Source organism: Pinus tabuliformis, chromosome 1_1, assembly GCF_031772625.1.
Source record: "Pinus tabuliformis cultivar Carrire ecotype Pingquan chromosome 1_1, CPIR1, whole genome shotgun sequence".
In the NCBI taxonomy this organism is placed as follows: domain Eukaryota; kingdom Viridiplantae; phylum Streptophyta; class Pinopsida; order Pinales; family Pinaceae; genus Pinus; species Pinus tabuliformis.
This window is the reverse complement of record NC_142297.1, coordinates 557995570-558005149: the sequence shown is the minus strand read 5'-3', so window position 1 is coordinate 558005149 and position 9580 is coordinate 557995570.

Sequence of the window (9580 nt, the reverse complement as noted above, 5' to 3'; positions counted from 1 at the left end):
TGTTCATTACTAAAATCAATTAATGAGTCAAGATTTGATCCCCTATCTACTCCCTAATTTAACTCAAGTTATCTCTTAGATGGATATTCTTATGTTGGTTGTTGCCACATGGAGGTTCTCTACATTTCTCTAAAATTTAATTTATTAATCTTATTTTAATTCACCATCCTCTTCTCTTAATTAGGTTTAACTATTTTAGGATTAATCTTTATCCTTACAATTATGTCCCTCTTTCCTCTTTTACCTAATTAAACTACATAATCTACCTAATATTTTCTAACATGGGAAGGGTAGACTTTTTAAGGTAACCTATTTTATTTCTTCCTCTGATCCTCTTAACCCAAGTTTTTATTTTTGATTTAATTACCTCGGTTTCTAACATCATTTACCCTTGATGTAAATTTACCTAGTTTTCATTTCTTGATTATATTTATTAATTAATTTATTTTTTAGTGATTCCAAGGGTGCCAAGTTTGGTCGTGCCCTTCAAGAACTTCTCTTGAAGTTCCAAGGGTGCCACGTCTAATAGTTTATTTGTGATGCCAAGGGTGCCAAGTTGGTCGTGCCCTTCAAGAAATTCCCTTGAAGTTCCAAGGGTGCCACACCACTTGCCCTTCAAGCATTCAGTGACTATGAGGGGAAAGTATAGGTGCAACGACATAGATCACTATCATCTTTTATGTTGCTTGCTATAGTGAGACTAATGGTGTAGGGGATCAAGGAATCCGCCTTGATGTGCGCCCCCTGGTAAAATCCTCATGAGCGACCCAAATTTGGGACCTGCCCCCATGACATCGTGATCTTCAAGGCGAAGGTGTTTCAAACTTTCCAACCCAAGTCACGATGGGAGTGTTAGTGGGTGAGATCAGGGACACTGCTCGACCCCTCCCACGCAGTTCCATCCAATTGTACAACCCCATCACCCATATGTGAGTCATTCGGCCAGGCAACTAATCTGTGCCTGCAACCACTAACATATCATCAGAATATAGATAAACATACATAGCAGGTTTCAAAATTGACTTAGAATTTCAAAGATAAAATAATATAAATTTTCTTCAAACCAGGTGTCATCAACTCATCATATGCAAGTGCCTCTGGTGGTTTCCTGCCATACTCAATAATCATCAGTAACAAGGTTTCTTAGTGTTAGTCATTGTCCTAGTCATTCGCATCATTGTTCATTGTGAACTAGAACTAATGCAAGTAGGTAACATAGGGGACACATCCATCATGGTTATCATCATCATAACATCAATGGAAACATATATATCCATCAAAAGCTATCAACATCGTAACATTAATAGAAAACATACCTATCCATCAATGCTATCATCATCATGATATCAATAGAGAGCATACATATCCTTTACTGCTATCATCATCATAAATTCAATAGAGACCAAACATAACCATTTATGCTACAATCATCATAATATCAATAGAGGACATGCATAACCATTAATGCTACAATCATCATAATACTAATAGACAACATACATAACCATTAATGTTATCTTCATCATAATATCAATGAAGAACATACATAAACATCACAACCACTAATAATAGAGTCATGTGTCCGGATCCTCAACCTGAGGTCCTCAAAGAATAAAGTGTGGGCCTTAGGGCTAACTAAATATTAATGTCATATCATTGTCAGTCAACTACAACGGGGCACTACATACACCCCCTCTTAATAATAGACTTCGTCTCGAAGTCCTTGGAATAGGTAAGGAAAACGGTGACGCATCTCCTCAACATCCTCCCAAGTAGTGGAACTGGGACTAGAGTTGTCCCACTGGACCTTAACCTGATCCACTAACCGTCATCTAAGCTGAAAGGTTCGCTGGTCCAGTATGAAAACTGGTTCGACCATTACTGTTCTCTCGTCCAAAGCCTACAAATGACCAAAGTCAATAACATGCGAAGGATCTGAAATATAATGACGCAAAACGGAAATATGAAACACATCATGTACACTCGCTAACGATGGAGGTAAGCAGGGTGTCCATCTGGACCCATCCAAGATAAAAGTCGTTTGGGAATGGCCAGCACCAACCACTCTAACAGAGCTCCACATATTTTTGGGTCTTGCCAATTTCTATCGTAGGTTCATGTTTGGGTTCTCTCATATCACTTGGCCTTTAAGTCAAGTCACCAAGGGCAGAGCGAAAGAATTTTTTTTTTGGTCGAAAACCCAACAAAAGAGTTCTATGAGTTGAAGAATCTCCTTTGTTCTGCACCAGTGCTCACATTACTTGACCTACAACAACCATTTGAGATTGAGATAGATGCCTCCGACTATGCTATTGGTGTGGTTCTTACTTAGCATGGGCATCCAATGGCTTACCATAGTGAGACACTTTCAGACACAGTTCGAAATTACCCCACTTTCGATAAAGAAATGTATTCCATTGTGCAGGCATGCCATCAATGGAAGCATTACATTATGGGGAAGGAAACGATCATCCACACAGACCACCGACCTCTACAGTTCATACAGACACAAGGGAAGTTGTAGAACGATCGCCATCAGAAATGGTCCACCTATTTGCAACAGTTCCATTTGAATAGTAGGTATAAGAATGGAAACACCAATAACGTCGTTGATTGCCTCAGCGGACCACTGGTCATGGCACTGATCACTATGCTTGACTCCTGTGGGCACAAGACATCGGGGTGGCTGCATCTTTACAAGAGTGATACCGAATTTAACAACATATACCAGAAACTCTTGGAAGGGAAGAAAGTTCCAAATTTTCACCTTCAGGATGCACTATTATTCCACCTGGGACACATTTGTGTTCCTTCAAGTGAGCATGTCGAGATGATTTGGGAGACACACTACAGTCTAGTCATTGGACATTTCAGAGTAGAGAAAATAGTGGCATTATTGCAAAAGTATTTTTATTGGCCAAAACTTCGTTAGGATGTTGTGAAGTACATTAGATCCTGCATCGCTTTTGCCATTTCTAAACCAACCATCAAGAAGAAAGGCCTGTATACTCCTCTACCTACTCCTAGCCAACCTTGGGAATCTATCTCCATGGATTACATGTCGAGACTTCCTTCTACTAAGCATGACAACGACAACATTTTCATGGTCGTCAACAGATTCTCTAATATGTCGATCATGACGGCCTGTAAGAAGAGTATCACAATAGAGGCCACTGCTAAGCTCTTCTTTGAGTGAGTTAGGGTACACTTTGGGATCCCACAGACCATTATCTCAGATCGGGACAACAGATTCCTAAATGAATTTTGGTCAAGTCTCTGGTCGATGTTGGATACAAAACTTAATATGTCCACGACTTTCCATTCCCAAATTGATGGTCAAACAAAGGTTGTCAATAGGATGATCATACACATTCTGCACATGTACAACTCAAAGCATCCACGCATGTGGGATGAAAGTCTCCCCTATGTCCAAAACAGCTACAACAGAGCTCTCCACAGCTCAATAGGTCACAACCCCTTTCAGGTAGGGCTGGGATTTCAGCCATTATGCCTCATTGATGTGGCCATACCATTTGTAGCCACTCAGGTAGATTCAGATCACGTTCAATCCGAAGCTGAAAGGGCTAACAAATTCATTGAGTGCATTCAACACATCCACCAACAGGTCCATGATATATTGGATAGAGCCAATGCTAAGTACAAGCAACGCCATGATCAACATCGAGTGCCGCACAAGTTCCAGGTGGATGACAAAGTTTGGATACATTTGCAGAAGGAGCACCTTGCTGGACCCCACCGCAAGCTTCGCCTGCTCTAATTTGGGCCATACACCATCACCAAGGTCGTCAATGAAAATGCCTTCAAGCTCAACATCCCACCATTCCTTGGTCTGCACCCAGTGGTCCCACACTCGCCAACAAAGGGTACAGTTATATCGAGTTGTCAAAGCAAGCCAACTCCTTCACCAGGGCAAGTGGTTCACCAGGGACTAGGTTCAACAAAAATTTCCTCACCTCATGGAGGCTCTGCACGCAATGGGGACCATTGCTTCCTAAGGGGGAAGGAATGATCTAGGTGGATATTGGTTACCACTTGCCTATTCCACCTAGACCCCCTAGTTAGTTTCATTTGTTTTCTTGTTCATTTCAACATTTACTATTTTTAGCAGTTTTTCAGGTCGTGAACTTCCGAAGCAGTTTTGACCCACTAAAAGGCATTTTTTGGGATTTGCGACAGGCCTGTAGCCATAGATAGGGGCCTGCGATGAAACCTATAGTACTCGACAATACCTTTACAACAAGGTATTGTATGTGCCAAATGGAGATAATATGAACAAGTTACGACCCCGGGAAGTTGGTTGCCCAACTAATCCCAACGGGGCCCACAAACTCTTGGTGTTACATCTCCTGGGGTTAGGGTTTTGGTTGTTTAGGATTTTCTTATGTTTTCCAATAATAAATAGGCCCTTGAGCCTCACTGTAACTCAGTTCAAAGGCATGTAGCTGCCACATCTCTTCTCAGAGATAATCTACCATCGACCGAGCTATATTATTTCCATTATGTTTGTAAGCATTGTTCAATATTTTTCTATTAATGAAATGAAGTGTTTTTCTACTGCATCTATGTGTTTATGATTATATATATAAGTTCTTTCATTCCTATTTAAGTTCGGATAATCAACATAGTAATACATCAGTTGATTCTCTGGGCTACAATACTTCTCTGGATAAAAAATGGAAACAACTTACATCTCAAAAGCAAGAGCAGAAAAATAGGCCTTTCTCTCGGAAGGTCCATATTATCCTTCAACAATCCATAGATATTCAAAAGGAAAATGTAAAAAGTGAGAAGCTCTTCACACTTGGATCTGAGTTACAATGAATGAAGTCAGTCATAGACCTTCGTAAGTTGGAGGAATTAGACACATGTTTGTCAATGGTAGGGTAGCCAGAATGGAATAAACTCCGTTGGGCCCTCAAGCCATCCATGCTTGGGCTAATACAACCCAAATTTCTGGAACATCCTTGTGAAGAGGTCAGGCTCATAGTTGCTTCTTGTTTAAGCAGGATCATAGCTTTAACGTTGTCACTACTGCCTTACAATAATGATATCATGAGGGAGATCTTGCAGCTGATAGTATAATCCCTTCAAGGGTTGAATAACATCATGCTTCCTACCTTTCATAAGAGGTGCATAATTTTAAAACTCTTGACAGAATCTAGCTTTGGCACATTCATGCTGAATCTGGAATGTGATGAGTTGATCTTTCAGTTGCTCCAAAATGTTTACACCAGTATTACATCAGCTCATTCAGACCATGTCAAAACAAGCATGCAAAATATTGTGTCTCTATTCTTAGAAGGAAATGTTGACATCTGCAAGATACTAAGATCCAAATTGTTGACCATTTAGAGGAACGAACCACATGGATCACTAGTTTCCTATGATCTAGATGAGAAGTTGGTCAGGAAAAACATAAAATTGCCTAGAAGGGTGCTGACTAGGAAGGAGTTGGGAAGGATTGACACAGGAAGAAAGAACAAAATTTGCAACAAGAATGAACTAAGGAGGAGAGCACTATACTTTATTTTCAAGGGACCTTGGGCCCTTAACCATTCATGTCCAGGTGATAAGGACACAACAAGGGCAGATCATGGGGATTCATCCATAGTTGGGTTCACCAGTTTTTAAAAGAGAACCTATGAAGGATCCAAGCATTCAAGTACAACTGGTGAGGAACAACACCATGTTTTTTAGAGAAACTTGCAGGACAAGCTGATGATAATCAGTGAGCTTGAAAAAGTACATGGGGAAAGGAAGGAGGGAATTTCTCTTGATGATGAGATAGTTGAGTCTATAGATATCCAAAAGAACATTCATAAAAAGTATGGGAAAGCAGGTATAGATAACATTCCACCAATACATCCATGTTTGAAAATCAAAGAGGGTGGACAACTTATCCCCACATGTGCTGAAGGCCAGGAAGAATACATTCAAGGAGAATCAAATGAGGAGACAATAATAATAAATTGACATAATGAGCATGATCATGTAGGGTAGCATGAAAAATATAGTATGCAGGATGAGCCATTTCTGGAGGGTCATTTAAAGGCTCAAGTTGAAGCTATGGTTATGGGGAATCTGGTGCAGACAAATACAAAGACATTCAACAAGGCACGAGAATTTCCAGAAGAGGACTTTCGGAAAAGGATTGTTGAGATTGCAACAAGATGATGGAGCTTAGTGAAAAGAGTCGCCTTCACTAAGTGGGCCCGCAAGCAAATTATGGCGCAAGTTCTATTTTTGATCACAGTGTGGATGATCACAGTGTGGGTGACCACAGTGTGAGTGATCACAGTGTGAGTGATCACAATGTGGGTGACCAAAGTGTGGGTGACCACAGTGTGGATGATCAAAGTTTATTTTTAGACTGGCTGTCAAAAATAGAAAAGTAAAATATTATTGTCTCATAATAATATTTGGACTATAAACTTGATCTTATTCTCTTGAAGCACTTCAGTTTGAGCTACAGATGTGGCCCATGCAGCTGTCAGAAGGAAGTACGCTTTTCTTATGAGTCAGTTGAGTTGTTGCATGCATGAATTCAGTTAGAACTCAATCAGTTGAGTTTGGTGGAGTTGATTGTGGAGTTGATGGAGTTGTGTTCAGTTTGACTTGGTTAAACTAGTTGTAGTTAGTCTAACTACAAATAGACTAATGATGAGTTGTTAAACTAATTATTAACTCATAATACAACTATAGAATACATTATTTAACTCAGTTGCATGTCAGTGCATGTTCAGTTTAGCAGGGACAGGTGTTAGAGAATCAGATTGCTATCAGTTGTGACTATAGTTGTGCATCAGATCTTGCACAATCAAGGGATTGAGTATGCCAATGAGTTTGCTCATGTATTTGCCCAGTTTGTAGCTTCTGCTCACGTCTTACACATTGTGAGTGATTCTTTGGAGGTGAAATACGAGTTTGGTAGACCATTCTCATTCATTCTTGAGCAAGTATTGAGCAGTGGAGGCAGGCAAGCAATGTAATAGATTTGGAGATCAGATCTTAGCTGTATTGTGTGTAACAGGTGGAGCTGGTACTGGATTGCTTGTGATAAGCATTGTACTTTGTAATGTTACATGGTGTCAATCATTAATATACAGATAGTGTGGGGTTTTTAGCGAGATGCTTTCCCCGGGTTACATACTGTGTTAATGTGTGAATGCTCTTGATGTTTTATTGTTATTGATGCTGCTATATTGATGATCAACATAGAGGAGCTTATGTATTGTGTATGTATTCCGCAATAGTACATGATCAGGATAATTTCTGTTGAATATGTGTTAAATTATTCAAAATTTCTACATGGTATCAGAGCTGCTTGATTTGTAGAAGAGATTTTTACAGGATATCAAGCGAGGATTGATCATCTGATCTACTATTCAGGAAGTGTTTACATTCTATTTCTTCAGGCAGAGTCTGTAATCGGGCCAGGTAGCCTCTGGATTCATCCTTCTTTTGGAAGGTTAGATATCCGGTGAATGCCCATACAGTCAATCTCTGTACGAGAAATATTGTGTTCTCACGAATTCTAGATCGGAAGCAGTTGAGTTGGTTGCTGGTGGAAATCGAATTTGTAGCAATGTTGTTGAAATGTCTTTCAACGGATTGCAAATGTTATTCCAAAGCAAGAGCGACTTGGCGCTCAAGGATAAACTCAGAAACAATAAAGGTGAGAATGGATCTTCATCAAACGTATCTGATGAAGAGAATTGCACTTTGGCTGCCAAAGCAAAGAAGGGTAAGAACAAGAAAGCTTCTCATTTCGGTGTGAAAGGCAAGAAGCAGGACATGTCCAAGGTGAAGTAATTTCACTGTCACCAGCACGGACACTATGCCACTAATTGTCTGCAGAAGAAGAAGAACAAGCAGGCTGCTGGATCTTTAGCAGGAGAGGCTCTAGCCTCACAGTTTGAGCTTGATTTTTCATTGATCGCATGCTTGGTTTCAAGTGTGATGGGATCAGTGTGGTTCTTGGACAGTGGTGCGTCTTTTCACATGACGGGAGATAGAGATTTGTTCTCTGATCTGGAGGACAAAGATCTTGGAGTGCACATCGAGATGGGCGATGATGGTAGATACAGTGCGACCGGTATCAGTACCATTTCCTTTGAGAGGGAGTCTTGTAAAACCTTCGTATTGAAGGAAGTCATCCATGTTCTAGGATTGACGAAGAATCTCATCTCAGTGGCGATGTTAGAAGACAAGGGGTATGATGTTGTTTTCAGCGAGGGAAAGGCTTTCCTGCGCATCAAGACAACTTGTGAGACCCGGAAGATAGGGGTTCGAGTGAGGAACCTTTATCAGTTGCATGTAGATGGATGCACAACAATGGCAGACAAGGCAGAAGGATTGGTGAGCCGCGATGATGGCGAGTTGTGGAACAGGAGATTGGGTCACCTTCACCATGGAGCCTTGAAGATACTACAGCAGATCACTACAGGGCTTCCTAAAGGCACACTTGCGCAGTCAGATCAGTGCAAGGGGTGTACTTTGGTGAAGTTTGTGAAAGCCACCTTTCACGAGAAGGATAGTCGTGCCACGACGATCCTTGAGAGAATTCACACAGACGTGTGTGGACCTTTCTCAGTTGCTTCGACAGCAAAACACAGGTATTATGTGATTTTTGTTGATGATTTCTCTTGTAAGTGCTGGATCTGCTTCATGCAGAAGAAGAGTGAGACATATTCCAAGTTTTGTGAATTCAAAGCACTGGTCGAGAAGGAGTCGGGGAAGAAGGTGAAGACTCTTAGGAGCAATAATGGTGGTGAATACATCTCGGACGAGTTCAAGGATTTCTGCAAGGCAGAAGGGATTCGTAGAGAGCTCATAACTCCCCATAACCCACAACAGAACGGGGTAGCTGAGCGGAAGAACAGAACGATTGTGGGTGCTGCACGGGCAATGTTGCATGATCAAGGCCTACCCCTTCACTTGTGGGCGGAAGCATGCAATACAACAGTTTATGTGCAGAACTGTTGTCCTCATAGGATACTTGGCATGAGTACGCCTGAGGAGACTTATTCTGGTAAGAAGCTTGATCTTTCTCATTTGAGGATTTTTGGTGCTAACGTTTACATGCATGTGACGAAGGATGCCAGGAAGAAGTTGGGGCCGACCGCAGAGGTTGGGATATTTGTGGGGTACACTGATACGCCCCACAACTATCGTGTGTATTTTCCAGACAGTGGTAAAACTGTTGTGCGACGGGATATAAAATTTCAGGAGGAGAAAGCCATGAAGTGTTCGCTTGAGAGGGAGCTACACTTGCATGCAGATGAGGAGCTATTAGTTCCTAAGGATGAGCTTCAGGACGTGGATCAGCCACAGGACGAGGTTCATGGAGTGGAAGAGACTACTCATGCAGTGCCAACCATCAGAGGGCGAAAGCGCTTGACAGAAGCTGAACGACTGGCTCAAGATGCAGAGAAAGTTGTAGGACCACCTACAGCCCAACGCAGGCAGAGACAGTCACCTGATCGGTACACTGGATACATGGCTCTGATGAGCAAGTGTGTTGTGACTGAGCCATCCTCTTTCGAGGAAGCTATGGAGG